Here is a 27937-nt window from a genome sequence, read left to right as displayed (position 1 = left end):
ATGATTTCTATAGCATTTAGAAAAATTGAAAGTCTTCTTCATGACCTCAAAGATCACCTACTATCTGAACCATGACTATTGAGTGACCCAGTCTCTGAATTCTCCCAGCTCACCCACTCCCAAACCCACTGAGCTGTTTCTTGAGCACTCAGCCTGCTTTGCAGTGTTGAAATCTGCTGCCCTCTTCAAAGAGACCATAGCTGATTTGCAAATCTAACTAGCATAGGAAACTCTGTTCTGACTCTGTTTTCTTTATATCTCTTAAGAATTCCTCTTTCAGCCTGACCAGGCAGTGGCGCAGTGGACAGAGTGTCAGACTGGGATGCAGAAGACCTAGGTTCAAGACCCCGAGCTCACCAGCTTGAGTGTAGGCTCATCTGGTTTGAGCAAAGCTCACCAGCTTGGACTCAAGGTAGCTGGCTTGAGCAAGGGGTTACTCGGTCTGCTGTAGCCCCACAGTCAAGGCACATATGAGAAAGCAATCAATGAACAACTAAGGTGTTGCAGCCCTGGCTGGTTGGCTCAGTGGTAGAGCGTCGACCTGGCGTGCAGGAGTCCCGGGTTCGATTTCCGGCCAGGGCACATAAGAGAAGTGCCCATCTGCTTGTCCGTCCCTCCCTTTCTCCTTCCTCTCTGTCTCTCTCTTCCCCTCCCGCAGCTAAGGCTCCATTGGAGCAAAGTTGGCCCGGGCGCTGAGGATGGCTCCATGGCCTCTGCCTCAGGCACTAGAATGGCTCTGGTCGCAACAGAGCGACGCCCCAGATGGCAGAGGATTGCCCCCTGGTGGGCATGCCGGGTGGATCCCGGTTGGGCGCATGAGGGAGTCTGTCTGACTGCTTCCCCCTTTCCAGCTTCAGAAAAATACAAAAACAAACAAACAAACAAACAAAAAAAAAAAACTAAGGTGTTGCAACAAAAAACTAATGATTGATGCTTCTCATCTCATCTGTTCCTGTCTGTCTATCCCTCTCTCTGACTCTCTCTCTGTCTCTAAAAAAAAAAAAAAAAATTCCTCTTTCAATTTATAAGAAAATTTGTGAATTTGCTTAATTATCTCTCTTCTTCAATAGTATGTAAGTTCCAAAAGTACAGTGTGTCCATAAAGTCATGGTGCACTTTTGACTGGTCACAGGAAAGCAACAAAAGACAATAGAAATGTGAAATCTGCACCAAATAAAAGGAAAACCCTCCCAGTTTCTGTAGGATGATGTGGCAGCATGTGCACCTGTGCAGATGATGATGTAACACCATGTAGACAGCGGAGCAGCCCACGGCCATGCCAGTCAAGATGTGGACGGTACAGAGGAAAGTTTAGTGTGTTCTGTGGCTCACTAAATTTGAATCCGTGACCAAAGTGCTACGTGAATATCGGCATGTTTATAACAAAGTGCCACCACATAGGAATAACATTAATCAGTGGGATAAGCAGTTGAAGGAAACCGGCAGTTTGGTGGAGAAACCCCGTTCTGGTAAGCCATCAGTCAGTGACGAGTCTGTAGAGGCTATATGGGATAGCTACCTAAGGAGCTCTAAAAAATCTGTGCGTGAGCCCACTTCAAATTGCACTGAATAGGTATGAAACTGGGAGAGTTTTCCTTTTATTTCGTGCAGATTTCACATTTCTATTGTCTTTTGTTGCTTTCCTGTGACTGGTCAAAAGTGCACCATGACTCTATGGACACACTGTATATATTCTTTCTCCTGTTTGCTACTGTTTTATTTATTTTATTTTATTTAGAAAATTAAATTTAACAAGGCGACATATGTCTTTATGTCTTGATCACAGTCTGGCAAATAATAGCTGATCAATGTTATTTACTATATAAAAAATAAAATTTCCTTTTTACCTATACTCTAAACCAGCCTTCTTCTGAGTATACCAGCACAGTTTTCCTCATATGGAAAAGGATCATTAATCCTTACTTGCTTATACTGAGCCACTGTCGTTTCTAAGCTCCACACAGACATATATCACTTGAACTTCATTCTTTAATTGGTTATCTTCAGTGTACCAAATACTTAACACTAAATGATGGTTATAATTTTGAGAAAGAAATTACTTTAATCTGAGATTGTAGATTCTGTTTGAATTATATATTGATGCCATGAGGTACTAAGCAAAATAAGTTTAGTAAGTATGAAGTTTCACAAAGAATACATAGCTTTAATGATAATAATTTTTTTTCTAAATAATTCCTCTATATTATTTTATTTTCTCTTACCTTTTTGTATTGGACATATACTTATGTTTGTCTTCATTGCGGTTATAGATTGAAGTAAACAAAGGGAAATCTGTTATTAGTGTTTTAAAATTAATATGTTATTTTTACTTGCTTTTGTTTCCACTGTCTTTAATGTTTAGAATTTGATACCTGCACAAATTCCAAAATAAGATGATGCATTTCATTTAGGTTTGTAGTCCTTATAACTAAGCAGAGTGCATTTGACTTTACTCGGTATTTTTTAATTGGATTCATAATTTTGTGGAATCTTAAGCATCACTAACTATGTATTACAATTTCATTGTATTTATGACACATACTGTTTACTTAAAAGTTTACTTCTTAGTACTTACTTTCTATTGGCTGAATCATTTTCATACTGATACAGATTAATGCTCAAAGGACTTTGGACATTTGGTTTCTCTTTAGACAGTTCATTTCTATTAGGTCTTCTTTCCAATGAGCTGTCAAACACACAGAATATTGGCATCTTTTTATTACAACTAAAAATAATTTCTGTCACTTTTTGTAGTGTTTTTCAGTTTACAAAGAATAGTCACAAACATTATTTGACTTGTTTCTGACAGAACCAATTTGAGTTTGGTGATGTTCTCTTCAAACAACTCTGAGTAAACAGTCTCTGTTAAACTGAACAACTTCCTTAAAATTATACACCTAAGAAGAGGCAGAATCAAAGTTTAAGTTTAGACCAGCCCAGGTAGCTCAGTCAGTTGGAGTACCATCTCCATACACAGAGGTTGCTAGTTCAATCCTCTGTTAGGGCATATACAGAAACAGACTGATGTTTCTGTCTTTCTTTCTCCTTTCCTCTCTCTTTCTAAAAAAATCAATAACTAATTATTATTATTATTTTTGTGTGTGACAGAGGCAGAGAAAGAGACAGAGAAAGGGACAGATAGGGACAGAGTGACAGGAAGAGAGAGAGATGAGAAGCATTATTTTTTCTTTGTAGCACCTTAACTGTTCAACGATTGCTTTCTCATATGTGCTTTGAGCAGGGGGCTACAGCAGAGTGAGTGACCCCTTGCTCAAGTTAGTGACCTTGGGCTCAAGCCAGCCATCTTGGACTTTAAGCCAGAGACCTTTGGGTTCAAGTTAGCGACCATGGGGTCATGGCTATGAGCCCATGCTCAAGCAAGCGACCCTGCACTCAAGTCGAGTGAGCCTGCCCTTAAGCTGGATAAACCCATGCTCAAGCCAGGGACTTCAGGATTTCAAACCCAGGTCCTCTACATCCCAGTTCAACCCTCTATCCATTGTGCCACCTCCTGGTCAGGCAATAACTAATATATTTTTTTTAAGTTTTAGTTTAGTTCAACTGTTTTCAAATCCCAAATTATCTTTCTGTAAATAGTTTAGGTGAAACTATATTAACATTTTTTCCCTTCATGGTTATCTTTCTGCTCTAGTCAGATTATAATGGTTGTTAATCTTTAAAATAATTTTTTTAAAATTCTCAGTATAATTAAAATTGAGTTCTCCATCAAATCCTTGCTCATGGGAATGTGTAGTTGAAAAACAGTGCCTCAGAGAATTAATATTTTTCTCTACAGAGAGCCCTAACTAGGCATATAAGTGCTAAACCTAATATGCAGATTTGCATGTGATTATAAACTTTCCTGACAGATGCTTAACTATGTTCACCCTTATATTAAATTGAGCATATGAAACTCCTATTCATCACAGTGGTATTTTATTTTTTTGCTTAGTTATGTTGGTTATGGTAATTGATTTGACCAATAAATCAGAAGAAAATAAGAAATAAAAATTATTAAAGCATTCCACAGGCATTAATGTAAACTCCAATTCATATATATTTTTTAATGACAGAGATGAATTACAAAGCATAGTTTCTCCCATCAAACAGCAACATGTGGGATCAGGTTCCTTGACATGTCTGAAGTTTAATCAGAGGAAATAATTAGAAATTGCTCACTGTAATAACTTATTTCTAACAATTTGGAGTGTGTCATATATCAACAGAAACAGACCAAGAGAAGGGCAATGGAGATAAATTGTGTTCATAAAATGTTCATAATATTAGTAAAAGAGTAATGATTTTAAGTACCAATATAAACACAAAATTCTAATTCTGGCTTAACTTTTTTCTTGTTGTAAGGTCCTGAACCTGTAAGGTACCGAAACAGTTTTTTCAGTAAATGCTTCAATACACTAATTAGAATGTTTGGAGGTTCTTAAGACCCAAGTTTTAAAGCATCACAGGTCTGCTCTCGAAGTCTGTAGGTGACTTTTCTCCATTAATCCACACTTTTGGTTCTCAGTGTTTCGCTTAAACAACCAAATGACAGGAAAAGTTATCTGTTATTTATAGTCCCGGGTGCCTTTCTCATGATGGTGTACTCCAAAGGGCTCTTTGCTGAGCACTATTATAAATGCTGGGCACAGCCTAAACTACTCTGCATGATAAATGAGAAAAGTGACCAGTGGTTGAGAAGGGAAGTTATGATAAATGACAACAGGAGCTTAAGAAAAGAGACATTGGGTGAGATTATGTGTCTGAATGGGAAGACTCTTCCAGGGTCTCCTCCAGAAAACCTTCAGTAAAATGTCAATTGCTCTCTGTCACACAGTAGACCACGGCCAAGGCTATTGCACTGAAATTACAAAGAGATCTAACGTTCCAGTAAGAATTAAAAGAAATGTGTAACTGTGATTAGAAAAGAATTTTCCTCTATGGTAACAGCATGAGCCTTTGAATGTTGACACACTCCAACACACTAGTTTAAAGCAGCATAAAATTTCTGGGCTTCTCTGACCAGGCCTATCCCTCCTTTCATGCCCCACATTGAGATAATCTAACTACTGGTGTGCGTCCTAGAGGAGTAAGGAGAGGCATTGGGGTACTGTGTGCACTTTCTTTTACTCTTTACTGTAGACACTTTGAATTGCTTTTCACAAAGTGAAGGTCATGAGTCTAATCTAAATCATCTTTCTCTATGATCCTCAAACCTGGTCTCACCATTGTGGCCTAGACATGTTAAACCTTAGATTGGACATTCTCCGGAGAAAAATTAAAAATGTATGTTCCTGTTTCAGTTTTGCTAGGTTGGTAAAAATAGAGGATACAGCGGCATAGAGCCAGAATCTGAAGTGGAGTTGCAAGGTGAGTAAAGCATGCTGGTAGCATTTCCAAAGCTCATTGTAGAAGTATTAGAAGTGGAACCATGGTAAGGAAAGAAACCCTTATTTACTAAACTGCCATATAAAAACTATAGAGTAAAAAGAAAATATATATTTACAATTGAACTACTTCTTATTTCATGGACACATTTTTTTTAAAAAGGAAGGAAGATGGAGGAAGAAGAGAAAAAGGAAGACAGAGGTGTTGAGAAATCACTGATGTTTTAAACTTTTAAATCTCACTAAAATGCATGTCACATTTGCTGTATATTGTACCATCTATAGGTTGATGACTTCCATATTTTTATCTCCATTTTAAATCCTTTTCCTGGATTCTAGACCTATAATATCTAGCTACCCACGCTATAGCTCCTCTGGCATGTCTGAGTGAAATCTTATACTTAACATTCAAATGTAAACCTTGGGTATTTCTCCCCCAACATTCTGGTCTACGTTGTCAATGAAGAACGCAAGTTTCAGATTCCCCTCACCACTCAAATGTTGAAATAATATCATATAAGGTAAATTATTGTGTTGACAGGGGCAGGTATTCCATACTTTCTCTCTCTCCCTTTTTCTTTTATTATTTTCCTTCTTTTCATTGTTTTTATATTTAATTGAGAAATAAATTGACCTATATGTAAATTCTCTTAAGATATCAATGATTCCAGGAGCATGCAACTCCTTTCAGGGATTTAGTAAGATTTGTTTACTGCTCTATTTCTAATACCAAGAAGAGTGACTGAGTGCTCAATCAACATTTAATGAGGGTTGAATGTTAGTTGAATCCACATATTTTATTTATAAATATATTTATAAATCACATTGTTGTCATTGGAATATATGTTGGTGGAGGACTGGATGAATGTGGAAAATTTTCTAAGATATTCTAGGTTTGGCATGTTTCTCTTGAAAAACATTTAAATTACAAAGTAGTGTTTTGCATGGAAATTTTATATATTTTGATTAAGGTTCATTTTTTATTTTGTCAACTTCTTAATCAAGATACTATTCATAATTATCATACTTACTCAGCTCTCATACTTACATTCTTTTAACATAGTTAATTCACAATTCTGATCGGATTCAGTTTTACTGTTTACATAAATATTACTATGTGAAAGCTAGTAAGCATTTATCTCTGTAATAAAATTTTTTAATGTTTATTTTATTGATTTTAGAGAGAGAGGAAAGGAGAGAGAGAGAGATGGATAGAGACGACAGGAACATTGATGTATTCCTGTACGTGCCCTGACTGGGGATTGAACGGACAACCTCTGTGCTTCAACATGATGCTCTAACCAACCGAGCTATCTGGTCAGGGTTACAATATTATTTTAAAAATTTACTTTCCTAACAGCTTTTTTGTTATCTCTCATATTAATATATGCCTTTCTTGTTAAGTAAAAATACTTAACAATAATATATCCACCTCTGTCTTCTAATTGTTTAAGCTCCCTCTCATGTAATACAACCATAGACTTCAGACATTCTATCAATATTGTCCCCTTTCCGGAATGTCTCTGAACTATGCGGGTTTAGACTGGATGTTTCCCAGGAATGCTACAGAGAACTTACCCTCTTATTTCCCATCTCAGTCACCAGGGGATTCTTCACAACCCTCTGCAGTTAGATCGCTTATTTCCTCAGTCCCGTGTCTTTCACTTCATAAGTTTATGGCATTCTTTTTTTCTTGGAGCACCTATTTCACGATATTTCTGAGGAAATATACAAGAAAGACAATATTTTAAACCTTGATGTCTGAAAATGTTCCTATTCCAACCATACATTTGATAAAAAGCATGGCTAGGTATAGAATTCTCAGTTTCTCAAAAAATAAAAAGCATTTTATTAAATTCTTTCTATCTTTTGATGCCATTATTAGTAAATCTAATGCTTTTCTTATTTTTATCCCTTTGATAATTTTTTTATTTTGCTTTATAGAGATATCATTTATAGTGGTTGCATAATCAAAACTGATTAAACTAAAACGTTTTTAGTGTGAGGAAATCATAAAATTCATTTTGAGATACTAAACAATAATGTTATATTTTTGGCATTTACTAAGGGTAATCAGATATAATGCTTGATATTGCATATAGAATTGCTATTGGTGTAGGAGTTAATGTATCTATATTTGCCACCACTGGGAAATTTTTCATAGGGCTGGTTAACAGTTGTGGGTGATAACTTCCTCCCATGGTTACATAAAGCTATTTAAAAATATTCTCTGTTATACAGAATTTTGCTTTCTCATTTTATTTTCTTCCCCAGTAATTAGGACTATGCTATCAGTTTAGCTAATGAATCTTTATTGTTGTGTTTGTTTTTTTATTGTGCTGCATTATTTCATTGCCTTGCATTATTTTTTCTTTTTCTCTGTTTTTTACTCCTATTTTTTTTCTCCCATAGCACCTACTTTATGCATTATATATACATATAAGCTATGTTCTTAAATCTGTATGCAACTTTATAAAATATATTATTTTCTCTATGTGCTTTCTGCTTTTCTATTATTTAAATTTATTTAAGAACATTGTTCTGTTCAAGATTTTCACTTTTTTTTAGATATGGCATATTATAGCAATTTTAGTAGCTCATTCCTATGGTCTCTCTTTTAGAATTCATTCATATATAATATTAATGTGTTATTTCTTAATTATTTTAATACTTATTGTTGTTATTTCTTTATTTCATTATTTCATCATTCTTCTTATTTTTTTATTCTGTCCTAGAAGATTTTTTATGTTCTTAATTTTTCCCCAAAAAATGGGGGGACTAGATTATCACTGATTTTTGCTTATGTTTTATATATACTTGGAGCTTTCTGTTAATTAAATATTAAGTTTTATCCATATATTCACACATAAAATATATGTATGCATATGATTTTATAGAATGGTATAATTTTATTTAATATTTTTCTTTATCATTGTTCAGCTTCTGAGAGAAATGTACTTAAAAAATCTAACCGAAAATGTTGATTTATCTATTTCTCCTTATGGTATTTATAAGTTGCTGCTCAATTCCATATGATCACATTCACTGCACTTCATTAAGCTTGATATTCTTTTACTAGCATATAATTCTTTTATACTTTATGATACTTTTCCCTCATTTTATATGATGCTATATAAAAAAAGTTTAACTTGTTTTTTCTTGTAATTCATAATGGCTCTGCGTATCTTTTTCTACTCTTTATTTTCATCTTTTTTCATCATTTTATGTGCCTTTAATAGCACATGCTGCTAAGTTTGTTTTTAAAAGTTTTCTTCTAAAAAAAAGTTTTCTTCTAATATGAAATCCATGTTTGATAAGTGAATTCAACCCACTTATATATATCACAAATACATTATGTTGAAATACTTACTGGTTTTTTATTGCCATTTAGTATATTTTTAAGATTCTTATTTAGTCTTATCTGTCTTTCCACTGGTGAGGTTAAAATTTCCTCTTCTGTTTAAAAGATAATATCAAATCAAAATGCTTTGTGCAATTATCTGTCATATTACTAAGACACATTATCGTCTATGTTTCTTGAAATTATCAGTATCTTGACCTTCAGACAAAATAAATACATGTTTTAGAACACCATCTTTTGGTACCTACCTTGGGCCAGGTTTGTTCCGTAGTATTTCCAGGTAAGGCTCAATAATAGAACTAGCATCCTGTGCTAGCTGTCACCTTCTCAGCACTGGAAATATATAAGTTCCCTCTAAACTACTGAAGTCATTTGGGAGATATTAGTAGTATATAAACAAACAAACAAACAGAAAAATAAACCAATAAGTGAAATAATGTCTCATTAAAATTCTTAATTAGAAGTATACTTTGGATTTGAACAAGTTTAGGAATATATTATTCAGAGTATACATGTAAGAGATCACATGTGCTCTTAGAGGAAGGATGCTAGATACTTAGAACTTTCACAAATTTATTTTAATTATAATTTCAGTTTACTGTCTTATGTTATATTTAACCAATTAAATGTAAAGAAAATGAAAACTTAGAAAAAAATGTGATAGAATTTTTCCTAGGAAAACCATAACCTATTGAACATACATATAACATGCATATATACATACACATATACTTGTAGAAAAGGGTGCATTCAAAGGCAAACTTTACCTACAGTTCAATGGCAAAGACTATATCTGTGACATGTAGTGAAATCGTTGTCTTACTATCATCATTCACACCATTGATATTTTTGAGGCAGCTTGAATCTTTATAAGTATTAGAACTATTTATATTATGCTAATATGTGATACAAATGAAGAATAAAGTTATTAATAATTAGACCTTCTAAACAATCTATTAACTAGAATTTTTTAAAAAAGATATCTTTAAATTATTGTTAATAATCCATAAAAGTAGTGATTTATCATCCTGATTAGTATAAAAATTCCCTGTCTTTGCTTTGTAAACTAGCAAAAAAAAAGGTTCATAGGCCTCCCAGTGCTTACCGCAGGCTGTGTTCTTACACTGACGGTACAGAAAGAGGAGGCAGAGTATACCCACCCGTCTACACCTCAGCCCTGGCCCTTTGCCTGGTCTGTATTGTGAATGGGGGGACATGGGGTTCAGGAAAAAAAAAGAAAAAGGTTCATATAGCTTCTTTTCTTTTATTGTTTTATAGTGCATTCATTATTTTTACTGCATATATTTAGTTTCTGTTTAACCAGCATGACTTCTTTTCTCTTGTCCTCCCTCTCTTTATTTAAAGGAAATTCCTTTGCTTTTTAGCTTCTCCAGAGGAAACTCTCCGGCCATACCTGGCTGGGACTGAGATGTTTGGTTATCAAGAACCAGTGATGGTGCATCTCTGGGATTGGACAACTAGGAGCTAGGGAAAGAAAGCAGCCTCCCCGCCAACACAATAGATATGCGGTTCTCAAACTGGGTCCAGGTTCCCCACTATGTGGAGAACAACACTGATGTACTGTAAGGAGAGAGAAAGAGAGGGAGGCGGGAGGAGTGAGGGAGGGAATGGGAAAGAAAGAGGAAAAAGAAAAAGTGGGGAGAGAAGCTGTCCTATCAATGTACTGGTTGGTCCCTGGCTTTCATTTCCAAAAACCTAGCTGTTTCCCTGCCATTTTTACAATTTATTCATTCCTTACTCCCATAGTCTCTGTAAAGCAATACATTTTCTTTATTCCCTAAACTAGGTCAAGTTCAGTTCCTGTTTTTTGCAATTAACACTTTCTTGCCTAATATATGTTTAATCTTTATGCAGCAGAAATTTCCAACATCTAATTATGTGACAATTCATACAAGAAAAAGTAAGTAGACACTTTTTTTGTTAGGTGATTTGAATAATACCCTAAGTGGTCAGCTATTATATAAGTGATCATCAATATACAGAGACAGAATAAATTCTACAAGAAAAGTTGTAAATAATAAAAAAAATATTTTCAAATAAATTAGCAAGCATGCAAATAAACTGTGCTTGTATGTATGCATAGTGTATTTGAGAGGGGTAATATTTTCTGAATAACAATATTTCAAAATCCAGATTCTGTTTTAGAATCATGAATTGTATCTAGTTTTTCATTTAAAGAGAGAGAAAATTAGACATGTTAACTTTTCTGTGCCTCATTATCCTCCACTGTTAAATAGCAATAATTTGAGCAACTTTCTAAAATAGCTGTGAGACTATTACTTGGCATTTAGATAGATAGATAGATAGATAGATAGATAGATAGATAGATAGATAGATAGATAGATGATAGATAGATAAATGATAGATAGATTCATAGATATGACTGTATTTAGATATAGCTGTGTATCAATTAGAATAATACTTGAAAGAGAAAGTGCTATACAATATTATTATTTTTCGATAACTACTAAATGCTAGCTAGCTTCTGGATTTTGCTCATTTTATAGAAGTTATATGACTATCAAAAAATTTTCATTTTCTTTTCTTAAAACACATTTACCATTTCTGCAATCATTCTTTACTGAACCACACCTTATTACCACTTATAGAGGTGAAACATTTTCACAAAACAATGGAACAACATTGGCAATAATCACCAAATTATTATTTTGTGAAGATAACAAGATCTTTATTAATTTTATTTTTGACTTAATTTTTTGTCATGATATTTTCTTTGTGTCAACACTTCAGTGACTTGTATGATTTATCCTTCTAATATATATATAAATACATATACATGTAATATATATATATATAAAATTTGCTTTGTAAAATTACAGAAGACGGGATTCACATGTTCAGCTTTTGGGGTATGATCTCAGTGTAAACAAAATTGATGGATATTTAATATTAAACTGAACAATGAAAACAAGGAAATGAGAGTGATTACATTTCTTAAACCAAATTGAAATAAATAATTAGTCCTGTAAATTCACTTAATGTGTTAAAGATTAAGATATTTTGAATGTTCTAAACTTAAGTAACTTTATAACACCATTTTAGATTGTCATCTTAGTCTCCAGACATTAATTTTGTATGATAGAAATCATTATATATTGCTTTTTATCTAGTCAGAATGTCGCAAATATGTGACTAGGGAAAATTTCATATAAAGTCTGAGCAGATCAGATCAACACCTCAGAGGTTTCAGTTTGGAGCCCCATTTGAGCAAAGGAGTCTATTTTTAGCCCAGCCAAATATATATATCTTCATATTTCACATTCTTGGAGTAAAAGCCTCAAAGACCCTTAGATCCTCTTTTTATAAGTAAGTAGCTTTTAAGTCTCCTTCTTGTTAATCTTATATTCCTATTTTTTCCTTTAAAATTAAAAAAAAATTGCTGTATAGAATCTGATGATTTTACTTTGAAGTCATATTAGTACATAAACAAAGAACGGCAAACTCTCCCTTTTCCTTTAAAATCATATAATCTTTAAGTAAATTGTAAAACATAATATTCTTACCCAGTTTAGGTCTTTTTAAAATTTCTCAACGTACCTGACATATCTGTTACACCCCATATGGCAAGAAAAGGGGAGAAGGTTCACAGACCTGCATTTAAATACTGCCTATCAACCTAATATTAAGGCAGGGAGTGAAGGTAATTGACGTGTGTAGGGCAGGGAGAATAAGCCCCAGTACTAAATTATGTATTTGTTGCTGCTGTGCCAGAAAGTCCAAACTATCAAGTATGCTTATAAATTTTAAATTCCACCTGCAAGAATGATGTGCTTCTAATAACTCTTCATTCCACAGTGAAATGAAGCTTTAGAAACCTAATTCCAATATGTGCTTACTTTCGACCCTATGTAAAAGGATAATCTTTCTGTATCCTGAGATAAATATTTCTTGAGTATCAAGTATTTAAAGGACTGCATTGCTCGGTAACATGAAAGCGTAAAAAACTGCCAACTGTTCTAGAATATTTTACATGAATGTTTAGTCCTCTTTTCATAATTAAATTGAAAATTGACATGGACATTGGTGCATTTAGAATTTAACTGGTACAGATATGAGGATGGTGAAGAAATGCACTAAGGAATAAATGTCTGAAAGGGAATGGGAAGAGAGGACTTCGAATTATCTTAAATCTAACTTTCCTTGTAGCATGGGTATTTTAATTAGAGATACGGGGCCGAGGAGAGTGAGCGGGGTGAGGAAGATGCCATTGAATTCGTACACCCCTAATAGTCACACTGAAATCTCCTCAAAATGCATTACTGTCAGTCTGCCTCCAGCATAAAAATAAGCTAGATTATCCAAGTTTATTTTTGTATGTTTAGGTGTCTTGAAATGCAAAATTCATCTTCCTTTGGAAATAGAATCATAGCTTTTTACTGTTAAAGTGACAGTTTTCTCTACTAGCCAACATAATCTAATTTAATTGCCATTTAGTTTAATAATGGATGGAACTAAAGAAGACTCTTCATTCGGAACCTGAATAACATTTATAAAATTAATTTTATGGAAAGTGTTAACCTGATCTTTGAGAAACATATCTTCCTTGCTGACTTGGCAGTGAGACGTCAAGAGTTGGTTGTTCTGGCCCTGGCCAGTTGGCTCAGTGGTAGAGCGTTGGCCTGGCGTGCAGAAGTCCCGGGTTCGATCCCGGCCAGGGCACACAGGAGAAGCACCCATCTGCTTCTCCATCCCTCCCCCTCTCCTTCCTCTCTATCTCTCTCTTCACCTCCCGCAGCCGAGGCTCCATTGGAGCAAAAGATGGCCCGGGCGCTGGGGATGGCTCCTTGGCCTCTGCCCCAGGCGCTAGAGTGGCTCTGGTCGCGACAGAGCTACGCCCCGGATGGGCAGAGCATCGCCCCCTGGTGGGCATGCCGGGTGGATCCCGGTCGGGCACATGCGGGCGTCTGTCTGACTGACTCCCCGTTTCCAGCTTCAGAAAAATACAAAAAAACAAAAACCAAAAAACAAAAAGTTGGTTGTTCTAGTGAATGATCTACAAATTTATATTATCTATAGATTTGTAATGTTTAATGTGATTTAGAAGTACAAGTAACTGTGAATGAATCAACTCAAAGGCAACTCATTATAATTCCTGCTGCTACTGTGTTCCCTAGCAAGATAATGGCATTTTCATGTGGCACCACTGAGTAACAGCAAACATCACTCACAGTTCACACATAAAGAAACAAACTTGGAGTGATAAATGATCTACCAGGATCATGCAGTGAGTAAAGCGGTAGGTAGATAGATCATGGAATCGGGGCTAGCTACATAATTTGAGGGACTCAGTGAAGAATGAAAAAGCAAGGCCCCTGTTTAAAAATCAGGAAAAAAGAATTTTTCCTTTGTTCCACAGTTTGTCTTTCCAGGTGTCATGGTGTTATTTTATTTCAGGGTCCTTTTAGCATGGGCATGGCAGAATCGTGGGATGAGGGCAGCAGACCCTCAAAGGTGCGTGGGGCTCCACCAGCTCTGCAGTTGTGAGTGGGGGTGTGTGTCTCAGTTCCCTCCCCACTCCCTGCCCTTCCCTCCTATAGGCAGAGGATGGCATTTGTTGTGTGGGGCAAGGACCCAGGCAAGGAAGTGAGGTAGGGTAGGGTTGAGATGCAGGATATGTGTGAGCCAAGGCTCTAAGCTTCCAGTGCATACATGCTCCATTGTTCCCTCCAGCTTCACTTACAAAACACAAATTCAAAGATAAAATTAAGAATCTCAAGACAGCTCCTACACAGCATTAAATCCCAGCCTGGGGCCTCCTTCTGAACATGGCTTTCTGTGTGAACAACACATGCACTTGAAGTTGATCCTTTCCAGGACACTAACTTAGGTCATTTTGTTTCAGAATTTTCTATTTTCCTCCATACCAGCTGCCTTTCAAGGTTAAAATTTATTTGAAGAGTGGCCATCTTAGAGTATAATATCTTTATGGAGAGGTGCTAAGATTGAGTTCTTATGGCAAAGAATACATACCAAAGGGTGTGAAGTTTACGTTTTTGCCTTCAGCAACAGTGGACCGCTCTTAGCAGAATAACCCCTGTTCTTTTGATATCATCAAATGCATTAGGTACAAAATATATACAGTGGTACCTCAAGATATGAGTAGACCAACATACAATTTTTTTAAGATGATAGCTGCGACTTGGTCCGTATTTTTGTTCAAGATCTGAGCAAGATTCGAGATACGAGTCGTGATTTAGGAAACTGCCACTAGTTGGCACGTTGGCACACAGGTACATTATCGGCAGCACAACACCGGCATCTCGTTCTTTCTGTTCTTTTTCACATGTTACCTGCAGAATCAAGTCGAATCTCATGTGCTGTACTCATTCTTGCATCATTTTTTACTATTTTTGTGTGCTATAATAGGGCCGAAGAAAGTGAGTGTAAAGCGCAGTGGTGAGAAGAAGACGAGAATGATGTTGATAGAAGTAAAGCAAGAAATAATAGAAAAACGTGAGTGTGGTGTTTGAGTGATTGAACTGCAAGGCTGTACAACCCCAACACATCTACAATTTGTACCATCCTTAAAGAAAGGATGCCATCAAAAGTGCAGATCCAGCGAAAGAAACTACAATTCTGTCCCAATTAAGAACCAATATCCATGAAGAAATGGAGAAGCTTCTGCTGGTGTGGGTAAAAGAGAAAGAGCTGGCAGGAGATACAGTGATGAAGACCGTAATATGCGAAAAGGCACATATTATTTGCAGCGACTTGGAGAAGAAAGAACCATCAACCTCAAAAGAGGCAGCAGAAGATACGTTTAAGGCATGTCATGGCTGGTTTCAAGAAGAGATCTGGCATCCACTCGGTGGTGAGGCATGGTGAAGCTGCGAGTGCTGACGTTAAGGCAGCTGAGGAGTACATTGCATGTTTTGCTGCGCTTATCTCAAAGGAAGGCTACATCCCCCAACAAGTGTTCAACTGTGATGAAACAGGATTGTTTTGGAAAAAAATTCCCCAGAGGACTTTCATCACCACTGAGGAAGAGAAGCTGCCAGGCCATAAACCATGAAGGACTGTCTGACCCTTGCATTGTGTGCAAATGCTACCAGTGACTGTAAAGTAAAGCCACTGCTAGTGTATCATTCCAAAAATCCTCGAGCCTTTAAGACTCACAAGATTCTTAAAGAAAAACTGCAGGTTATGTGGCCTGCCAATGCTAGGGCATGGGTTACACAGCAGTTTTTTATTGAATGAGTAAATCTCATTTTTGGTCCTGCAGTGAAGAAATATCTTCAAGAAAATAAACTCTCAATGAAAGCATTACTAATCCTTGAAAATGCTCCAGCCCACCCACCTGGTCTTGAAGATGACATTCTTGATGAGTTCAAATTCATGAAAGTCCTCTACCTCCCACCCAACATGACTTCAATCTTGCAACCTATGGATCAGCAGGTGATTTCCAAATTTAAAAAGCTTTACACAAAGCACTTGTTCCGCCACTGCTTTGATGTGACTGAGAATATAATTCTAACCCTTCAAGAGGTTTGGAAAGATTATTACAACTTCATAATATGTTTACACATTATTGACTTGGCATGGCAAGAGGTTACAAGAAGAACCTTGAACTCGGCATGAAAAAAGTTATGGCCTGATGTTGTTGCAGACAGGGACTTTGAAGGATTTGAACCCGAGAACGAGACTGAGGTAGAAGCATTGGAGGAGATTGTGTCCCTTGAAAAGTCGGTTGGTCTGGCAGTAGATGAGGGTGACGTAAATGAGCTCGTGGAGGAACATGAGGAGAAACACTCAATTGAGGAGTTGAAGGATCTACAGATGATGCAACATACGGAGCTTCTGCAAGAGATTAGTAGTGAGGAGGAGGTAGAGTCAGAGGAAGTGATTTCTACAAGTGAAATTAAAGACATGCTGGCAATGTGGGAGAAGCTTTCAAGTTTAATTGAAAAGAAACACCCAGAAAATGTTTCAACTAGTCATGCATCAGCACTTTTTAATGACACTTGTTTGTCACATTTCCATAACATTTTAAAAGGCAGGCAAAAGCAAACCTCTTTGGATAGATTTTTATTCAAAAGTCCTGCAAGTGAAAGTGCTGAAAGTGCAGCCAAAAAGGCAAAAATGGGTGATGATTAAATGAAAAATACGTAATATTAAGCTTAGGTTAATTTTAAAGTTAAGAAAGTGCATTTTTTTATAATTAAGTTTTTGTGGTTTTATTTTAAGTAGAGAAAGTACAGTTTTAGTTTGGTTTAAAGTAAAGAAAATGCAGTTTTAGTTTACATTTAGTGTTAAGAAAGTGCAGTTTTAGTTTGCGTGTCTACAGTGCCTGCATCCCTTTCTCCCTCCCTCCTCCTCTGCCATTCACCTCCATTAGCTGCACTTGTCTGTCTTCAAAGTAAGAATACAGTACTAAATAACTTTTTAAAAATTTCATATATTTTGTTATGCATTGATAAAGAATACATGTGTGTTTCTTAATTAAAAACATATCTTTATCATAATTTAGGATGTTTTGGGGGTATTTCACAGGGCTGGAATGGATTAAATCTATTTCAGCTATTTTAAATGGGAGAAATTTGTTTGATATACGAGCTGACTGACTTATGAGCTCACTTACAGAACAAATTAAACTCGTATCTCAAGGTACCACTGTATTCCACTTGGGACTTCTTGAAAATGATTTACTGAAAGTGTCAGAAGGAGAATTAACTTTTTAAAAACTATTTAATTGAATTATTGGGGTGATATTCATTAATAAAATTATATAGATTTCAGTTGTACAATTCTATAATACATCATCTATATATTATTATGTCTTCACTTCCCCAAGTCAAGACTCCTTCCAACACCATTCAACACCCTTACTTATTTTTCCCCATTGCTAATTTTGGGATACTTTATACAACTTGCTTAAAGTAATCCTTGTGTTTTCAAAATGATCAGTCTGTTTAGCCTGGCTACTTCTTTCAGTTTCATGAGTGGTGTTTTTTCCCCTTCATCACACATGATGGATTTAAGCACTTACTGTCTGGTTTATAGAAATATACTTGATCCATCAAGTCCCCAGTCCATGTTGTATCTTTGAGTTATACTTGTCCATGAGATGGGGACTTAGATGATAATTAGGAGGCATATGAAATGAAAATGTTACTCACATCAACCTTAATAAATGAACCAATTAATATATTTTCACAAGAAGATATTGATAAAATTTATATTGCTGTGTCTGTTTTATCAGTTTGTATTCAAATTTGTCAAAAAGGATTTAAGATAAGTGTGCTTGGTTCCATTAATGGAAACAAGTATTAATATATTTTCTATGAAAGTTTTTGACTTTTGAAATATCAAGTATCTAAATAGACTGTCAATTTGTTTACTGATAGTTCCTCAGCTACAAAAAAAGCTTTTGTGCATCTTTGTTTATATCATAAGGGTGACAGGCATGTTAATGGTTCTAGCTTGATGTGAATGATAGTTATAGTTTTTTTTCTATCTCTCAGAAGCACTCTAAATCTTTGTAAGTAAGGAAGGTAGTTAAGATTGACTATGTTTTTCAAATTTGCTGAGATAGGATTTTCGAAATATTTTATGTGCTCAGTTACATGTGAAAAGTTGTAAGACTGCAGTATTTATTTTAGAATAAATTAAGGAGTCAGCTCCATCTATGATTGTTCTAATTATGTATTTCTATTTAATAAAGGTAATATGAAATAGTATTGTTTTTCATTCTTCCACATGTTCCCCTAATTACCCAAATGATTTTATTTATATAAAAAAGAAGATTCACCATTGCCTTTTCTCTATTGTTTTTGCAGATCCACAAAAAATTAAGAGTGGAAATTTTCAGATTTATTCAATCAGAATATTCAAAAGTAGGGAACCAGGAATCAGCATAAGTTATTACCTTAATAATTACTATGTAGTTAGTCTAAATCAGAGGTTGGGAACCTTTTTGGCTGAGAGAATGAATGCCACATATTTTAAAATGTAATTTCGTGAGAGCCATACAATATGTTTAACACTAAATACAAGAAAATGTGTGCATTTTATGTAAGACCAACACTTTTTTTTTCTTCTTTTTTTTTTTTTTTTTTTGTATTTTTCTGAAGCTGGAAACGGGGAGGCAGTCAGACAGACCCCCGCATGTGCCCGACCGGGATCCACCCAGCACGCCCACCAGGGGGCGACGCTCTGCCCACCAGGGGGCGATGCTCTGCCCATCCGGGGCGTAGCTCTGTCGCCACCAGAGCCACTCTAGCATTTGGGGCAGAGGCCAAGGAGCTATCCCCAGCGCCCGGGCCATCTTTTGCTCCAATGGAGCCTCAGCTGCGGGAGGGGAAGAGAGAGACAGAGAGGAAGGAGAGGGGGAGGGGTGGAGAAGCAGATGGGCGCCTCTCCTGTGTGCCCTGGCCGGGAATCAAACCCGGGACTTCTGCACGCCAGGCCGATGCTCTACCACTGAGCCAACCGGCCAGGGCCAAGACCAACACTTTTAAAGTACAATAAGTCTCTGAACTGTTTAATAACGTTGTTATGCTGTTGCTAACCAATGATGAATAAAGTACTTCTTACCATTAATGCGACTTCTGGTGCTGCATGGTTTTGCTGATGGCTTTGTAGTCTGGTTGATACGTGGTGAAGTTAAGCTTCATGCAGGCATTGAGACTTCCATCCATTAAACCTAATTGTAGGTTGGTCTTAATGTTCTTTAGATGTGAGAAAGATTGCTCACATGCATACGTAGAGCCAAACATTGTCAGTACAGCAATACTCACATGCTGCAGTATGTAGTATGTAATGGGACATGTGTTCCAAGTTTTGACAATCAGCTGGTCGAGGGATTGAAGTTTTTTCATTTCTCCCCACTTGTGTTTGCTTGCCAACTCTGCTTGCTGTCATGCAAGGCTTTCCAAATCTTCATTCAGCGATTTGAACGTATTCACCCACATGTCTGAGGCCTTCAAGTCAGCAGCTTGTAGCTCAAAATCTCTGACGGAGACACCAGGGATGTAACTCAGGTCAACGTTATCCACTGCACACTCGGTGGATAGGTGATGAACTTAAAAAGATGAGTGCGCTCATGGAATTCTCAGAGCATGCTTTGAATGACTGCAGGAGTTTAGATGTAAAGCCCCCTAGCTGCTGGAGATCAAGATGTTGAGCAGCGTCACTTGCTGTGCATGCATCTTTAAACTCTTCCAGTTTTTCAAAGTGTAGTAAACAACCTGTTTCAATGTCAGCGATGAAGAGTTCCAGCTTGTTCTCAAATGCAAATGCTGCTTGTTGAAGGGATAAGACTGTATTTCCAACGCCTTGCATTTTCACATTGAGCTGGTTCAGATGTTCAGTCATGTCCATGAGATAGTAGAACTTCAGGAGCCACTCAGTGTTAGCTAACTCAGGATGCTCGACGTTTTTCATTTCAAGAAACGTCTGGATTTTGCTCAGACAAGCCGCAAAATATCTGAGCACCTTCCTTCTTGACAACCAACACACACTGCTGTGCAGAAGCAGACCAGGATAATTATTCCCAGCTTCATCCAGCAGTGTTTTAAACTGGCAATCATTTAAAGCTCGGGAAACAATAAAGTTGACCACCCAAATGACCAACAACATCACCTCACCAAGCTGCTCACCACACATCTGAGCACAAAGCGCCTACTGATGTAGGATGCAGTGAAAACTTAGGATGGGTCTCTTTTCATGTTCATGAAGAAGCTCTAAGAATCCTCTGTTTTTCCCCACCATGCACAGAGCATCATCATCAGTACACACCAAAATAAGTTTATCCATCAGTAGATATTTTCTTTAGGGAACTCAGTGAAAGACTTGAATAAATCCTCCCCTCTTGTTGTCTCTTTCATAGGCAAAACAGCAAGACTTTCCTCACGTAGTGTGTCACCGACAGCATACCTTGCAATCATGCTGAACTGGGATAAATGGCTTATGTCTGTTGACTCATCCAAAGCAAGAGAAAAGAATGGTGCTGCATTTATGTCCTTCACCTGTGTTGTCTCAATTTGATTTGCCATCATGATGGTACGATCGTGAACAGTTCTTGCCGACAGAGGCATGTCTTGTATTCATTTGATTATCTTGTCTTTATCCGAAAAGTTGTCAAAAAGTTCATTGGCAACATCTAGGGTGAATGTTTCGGCATATTCCACATCTGTGACTGGCTTTCTGTTTCTCATAATTGCTAAAGCACCAGCAAAGCTAGCCTAATTCCAGTCACCTTGTTGGGTTATGTTGGGTCCAAACACGGAGTTGCTGCTGATTAGCTTGCACTCTACACAGTAGCTCTTGACATGCTTTCTTCCTGCTGTCCCCCACTGGATATTTCGATGCAAATGTAGTATGGCATGTGTTGAAGTGCCGCTTTATATTTGACTGTTTCATTGATGCAATTTTATCATTGCATATTAGACATACTGCAGAACCTGCTCTCTCCACAAAGGCGAATTCCTCTGTCCATTCCGGTTGAAAAGTACAATACTCCTCATCTTCTTTTTTTTTAGCCATCTTCTTCATCAAAAGGGTTTCTGCAAATAGCTAGCTGACTACTTGATTAAAAGGAGGGAAGTTTACTTCCTGACCTCACAACTCATGTATGTTACGCATTATCCAATAAAAATTTGGTGTTGTCCTGGAGGACAGCTGTGATTGGCTCCAGCCACCCACAACCATGAACATGAACAGTAGGAAATGAATGGATTGTAATACATGAGAATGTTTTATATTTTTAACGTTATTATTTTTTTATTAAAGATTTGTCTGTGAGCCAGATGCAGCCATCAAAAGAGCCACATCTGGCTCACGAGCCATAGGTTCCCGAACCCTAGTCTAAAGGTAATATATTTTTGTATTCATACTCTTAGAATATTTATTCTCCATTATTCCTTTGAAGATCATCACATGAAGATTTTTTAATATTATTCAAGTCTCATAACAAATGTTCCTTCTGTAGAAGAATTTTTCCTGAACAACCTAGCTAAATGGGCACCTTCAGTACATATCCATTTCTGTCAAAATCCATTATCTTTCTTTGCATTAATTTGAAATTGTCTACTTTACTTATTTATTAATGTTTTTATTATAAAAATTCCACAGAAAAAATAAGCTCATGGAGATCTGTCTCTATCATACATTGCTAGATTCCCATCACTAGGAAGGAACTGATTCACAACAATTGTTTTAAAAGTAGTTATTGAAGACCAGTAAAAAATAGCATTATGGTAACACAAGACTCAGCCAAGAAATGTTAATACTAATTAACAAGCTCAGTAAAACTGTAGGACATAAATTCAAAACACAGAAATAAGTTGTATTTCTATACACTAACAATGAAGTATGTAAAAAAAATAAAAAAATTTCCTTCACAATAACATCAAACAACAATAAAATATTTAGTAATAAATTTAATCAAAGAAGTGAAAGATCAGTATAATGTAAACTGCAAAACTTGAATAAAGAATTGAGAAAACACAAATGGAAAGGATTTATGTGTGCATGGATTGTAAGAAGTTATATTGTTAAATCTTCAATGCTACCTTAAGTCATTTACTAATTTAATGCAATCCCTATCCAAATTCTAATGAAACTTTTTCAGAAATAGAAAAAAAACAATCTAAAAGTACTATGAAATCAAAGACCCTAAATAGCCAAAGAATCCTGAGGTTAAAAAAAAAAGAAAAGCTGAAGGCATCACACTTCATTATTTCAAACTATAGTACAAGCTAGAATCATCAAAACAATATGATACTGGCATAAAAATAGACACATAGACCAATAAAGCTGAATATAGGGGAAGAAATAAGTCCTTGCATATATGAACAACTAATATTTATTTGATCAGGTAGCCAAGAGTAATCAATGAAGAAAGGATACTCTCTTTAACAAATGTTATTGAGAAAACTGAATAATTATAAATTCTTGTAAAAAAAATAAAATTGCACCTTAACTTCCACAAGTAATTCAAAATGGAGTAAAAACTTAAACTAGGAGCTGAAATTTTTATAAGAAAAATTTATTAAATTAAATTTTTATAAGAAAATATAGTGAAAATCTTCTTTATATTGATTTTAGCAACTAGTTTTTTACTATGATACCAAGATACAAGCAACAAAACAAAAATGAACAAGTGGGGTTACATCAAACTAAAAAGTTTCTGTACATCAAAAGAAACAACAAAATGAAAAGGCAACCTACTAAATGAAGAAATATTTGAAAGACATTTTTCATCACATAAAGAATTAATTCCCAAAATATATATAAAAAATGCATGCAACTCAACAGTTATGAAAAATGAGCAGGGAACTGAATACATATACATTCCAAAGAAGACAGATAAATCTATATGGCCAACAAATAATAAAAACATAGTCAATATTCTTAATCACCAGGGGAATGCAAATCAATACCACAATGAGATTTTTAATTTAATTAAATTTTGATAAACTATTCAGGATTAGGAAACTCTTTAAAAAAATTTTTTCTTTAATAATTTTGAGAGAGAGGAAGGCTTAGAGATAGAGAAAAACATCGGTTTGTTTTTCCATTTATTTCTACATTTATTGGTAGATTCTTGTATGTTCCCTGACTGGAGATCAAACCCACAACCTTGACATAGCAGATGAAGTTCTAGCCAACTAAACTACCCAGGTGGAGCCACAGTAAGATTTTTTACCTCACACCTACCTGTAAGAAAGGTTACTATTGAGAAGACAGAAAGTGTTTCAGTGAGGATATGAGAGAAGGAAACCCTGTGCAAGATTGATGGGACTGTAAATTGGATCAGCCAGTATGATGAACAGTAGATATTCCTCAAACAATTAAAATGAAACTATAATATGATCTAGCAATTCCAGCACTGAATATGCATCCTAAGGATGGAAACACAATATTACAAAGATATCTGCATTTCCATGTTTATTGCAATATTATTCACAATAGCTAAGATTTGCCAACAAACTAAGATTCAACAGATAAAGTGATAAAGGAGATACATACATATACACATACATATGTGTGTATGTGTGTATATAACATACACACATATACATATATGCATACATACATGTATGTGTGTGTATTTATATAAATATAAATATATTGAGGGTATTATTCTAAGTTTAATAAGTCAAACAGGGAAAGACAAATACTGTGTGGTATCACTTAGCTGTTGAATCAAAAAAATCCAAACTCGTACAAACAGAGAGTAGAATGGCGGTTACCCGAGCTTGGGGAGTGGGTAAATTGTGAAGATGCTCCTCTAAGGATATGAAAAGCGCAGTTAGAAGATGAATAAGGCCTGACCTGTGGTGGCGTAGTGGATAAAGCGTCAACCTGGAAATGCTGAGGTCGCCGGTTCGAAACCCTGGGCTTGCCTGGTCAAAGCACATATGGGGGTTGATGCTTCCAGCTCCTCCCTCCTTCTCTCTCTCTGTCTCTCCTCTCTCTCTCTCTCTCTCTCTCTCTGTCTCTCTCTCTCCTCTCTAAAATGAATAATAAAAAAAAGAAGATGAATAAGTTCAGGGGATCTAATGCATAGTGCTGTTATTGTAGTTAACAATGCCATTTTATGCAATTGATAGTTACAGAGACTAGGTCTTAAACATTCTCACCACAAAAAAAATAAATAAATAGCTATGCAGTAGGATAGGGTATTAGCTCACATTATGTTGGTAATCATATTGCAATATATCAGTGTTTCAAATCAACATGGTTTACACTTTAAACTTACATAGTGTTATATATCAACTATATCTCAATAAAAATAGTCATTGAATAAATGAGTTGTATAGCTGTACTACATCCTTGACTATCATAAGCCATTTTTCAACACTTTTACAAAGTAACCTTATTTCATGAATTTCTCTTCCTGGTAAACAGGGCTACAGGGAAAGTAAATGGGTTTTCTAATATTTTCTTTCTGAGTTAAAGTTCGACATATAAAGTAAATATGAAAGCCAGAAAAAATATGCCATTAAAATAGAGACTGTTATAACAAAAAGAGAAATTATAAGATCATGTTATCATCTATCTTTAATAGTGTATGATATGCTCAGAATAAATAAATACCTCACTTAAAGACACAGCCATCTAGTGAAAAACTAAGCCTGGAGCTTAGAATTTAGATTTACAAATTCATTAAACTAGCAGTTTTCATAGCTTTCTCTTGTTCAATAAGCCTAAGTGTCAGAGCTTCAACTCAAACAAAGGGAATTCGCTTACCACACAAGAAGAAAAAAAAAATACTGACTTCAGTCCTTCTTAAGCCTAGACCTCATACAGGGTTGTGCATGCTATCTTTCCAAACATTTCTCTCCTGCTCTCAGTATGTTGGTCTTAGTTTCTCTCCTAGAGATAAGCTTCTTTAATGTTGCTAGAGATAAGACCCACACTCATCTTTTTCTATAAGATTCCAGGCTAGTTATCTCAGGGAGAGACAGCCAGCATTTTCCCTTAGGGACCATATATATGTACACACACATATAACATCATACCAGGCCTGAGATGTTCCTGCTTGACGGTAGAAACTTCTCTGAACCAATTACTGTGGAAGACAGATTGGTTGTGATTAGCTTGACATTTATAAACTAATTTCTGTGTTCAGGAGAACAGGGTTTTTTTTTTTAATTGTATTTTTCAATTACAGTTGACACTCAATACTATTTGTATTAATTTCAGGTCTACAGAATAGTGGTTAGACAACCATACACTTCACAAAGTGATTCCCCCAATATTTCAAATACCCATCTAGCACCATATGTAATTATTATAATATTATTGACTATATTCTCTATGCTGTACAGAAAAAAGTTATTAATAAAACTAAGAGAAGAAAAATTTATATAAAAAGACAGAAATAGGAGCTACCATAAGCAATGATTACAACTTATTTTTTATTTCCACATGAATTTCTGCATATATAAGATTTATGTAAAAGCCATTATCCAAATGCCTTCTGCTTGATTATTAGTCAAATTCAAATAAAACTTCTGGTGCCAGTTTTGTTTGTTTGTATCTAAAAGTTCTGATACCTCTTTTGAGATTGTCATATTTTTTTGGTGATTCCTTTCAAGCTACATCTCAAAAGAGAAAAAGATTTGTATAACTTGAATATACACCATATTTTTTATAAAAAGAATTAAATACTTTAATAGAAGAAAAAAATTATAAAACCTAATCTCAGCTGGTAAACATTAACCAATTTTAAAAAAAGTTTTATCCAAAGTAAGTATGAACAGTTTTCCATATTTTTTCTAAAATATAACTACTAGAGCAATCACCTGGCCCAAATAAGTTTATAGTATTAAAAAAATCATTCTATGTAGAAAGAATATCTTTTTTTTTTTTTTTTTACTTTCTTGCCCTATCAGACCTCTGCGCCTCATCCTTCTGTAAACATTGTCCTCCCCTAAGTAAAGATGTCCTCACTATTCACAGCGGAAGGGAATACTGCTCTGTTCTTTCAATTATATTCCTGGCAAGGGATATGCAGTCTCCTTAATTGTTCACAGTTAATACTTCTCATCACAGTTGACAAGAATTTTCCAAAGGTTTAGAATTCTGGAGGGAAGTCAATATAGCTTATAACTACTGCAGAGTTTCTGCATTTAGAGATCGCTAATGTGTCACCTCTCTGTCTCGCAATCGGAGGAATCTATACCTTACCATGTTACAGAATCCAGAAAAAAAAAATGACTCCACTATTTAGAAATGGAATTCTCTCATTTTAGTTGAAGCCTGGTTTTCTCAATCTTAACTTCCTGGATAATTTCCCAGATAATTTGCAATAGATAAATCTAGTTTCCTAAGGACTCTCATCCACAAGCCTGCATTAACGACTTCTATACATATATCCAGAGCACCAGTTTGAATTTGAAAAAGGCATCTTGTTCAGGCAAATAGAAACTGGTGCCCTTCCAAGGACCAGGTCCACAGGGTTCACAGTTCAGTGATTTGATTCTGTTCTGTACAAATAAAACCAAGCGAACAATGAACACAAGGATTTCTTCCTCTGTTGGAAACTAGTCCTGTGCCAAACTGAATTTCAACTTCTCTCTGTGCCCACACAAGCTGCTTTTTTTTTTCTTTTTGGAGTGCACAGATTACACCACTGTGCATAACAGCGTGGGTATGGTTTTGCAAAAGTTAACAGCAATAATTCAACATAGTACACTTCCCTTTTTCCTAAAAACTCAAAAATAAGAGCAGCAGTGTCCTCTGAGCCTACTACATCACCACTGTAAGCTTGTGCTGTGCACCCCTAGTCCAGGCTGTTTTCGTCAATTCTCCTCTGATTGAAGGTGAAGAACATGTCAGGTCCGGAGAGCCTATTGGTCTAAGGGTCTACAGTCCAGATCCCCCAGGAGCAACTGTCAAATCAAGAGCATGTCCAACATTGCAAGTGTAAACCATAGGCTAGTCTAAATTTTCCTTAGGAAAAAAAAACCAAACCATTAATCTAGGTAAAGCCTATGCAGGAATATAAATCTGCTACAATAAATAGTAAATCTACCTCACTAAATATAACACTTAAATGTTTGGTCCATAAATTCTTCTTTTCGGTTGCTTTCCCGCATTAAGGTCTTGCCTAATTCACAAGGTTCTACTGAGTGATTTATCTTTCACTGTTCAAAGGGAAATGGCACAGAGATAAATTCAAATTTTAACACTTAGTAAACGAACATTCCTTTCAACGTTTAAAAGACATTGTTGATAATTTAAACAACAATGACCAGTTAGGCTCAGTTCCCAATAGGGAAATTACTATATTATCAGAGAAAATCTTATTTTAGGGTTATGGAGAAGTGAGATAGGGGTAAATTAATTAAGTTTCTAAAATGAATAACAGTTCATTTTCTCCCTTTCTTTGTCTCTCTCTCACTGCTTTTAATCCATTAGCTATGGCATATTCCCTTCGAAATATTTTCAGCACCTATAAAATGAACCTAAAGAAAACATCCAAGGTAATTTTGAATTCAATAAGAAAAAAGAGGATAATACCAATTAAAAGATTCAGTTGTTTTCATATTTACAATATGGTCCAGGACCCATCTCTCAGTTAGTTTATTTCTTGAAAGCTGATCCTCATAATGAGTGTGATTTGGCATTAGTGAAATAGAAATGACTTTTTCCTAATGTAAATTCTGCGCAAATCCTTTAGCAATGAACTCCAATTTTG

General features: G+C 35.6%; 1 non-coding gene across 1 annotated transcript; it reads left to right on the top strand.

The window, feature by feature from the left end:
* The first annotated feature begins 9833 nt into the window (after positions 1-9833).
* On the top strand, positions 9834-9964 carry LOC136407398 (small nucleolar RNA SNORA51). Its single transcript, XR_010751938.1, has one exon. It is a non-coding gene; the product is annotated as a small nucleolar RNA SNORA51 (small nucleolar RNA).
* Positions 9965-27937: the final 17973 nt, after the last annotated feature.

This window comes from Saccopteryx leptura, chromosome 5 (genome assembly GCF_036850995.1).
Source record: "Saccopteryx leptura isolate mSacLep1 chromosome 5, mSacLep1_pri_phased_curated, whole genome shotgun sequence".
NCBI lineage: Eukaryota > Metazoa > Chordata > Mammalia > Chiroptera > Emballonuridae > Saccopteryx > Saccopteryx leptura.
The sequence above is the reverse complement of the archived record's forward strand: the minus strand, read 5'-3'. Positions and strand labels throughout refer to the sequence as shown.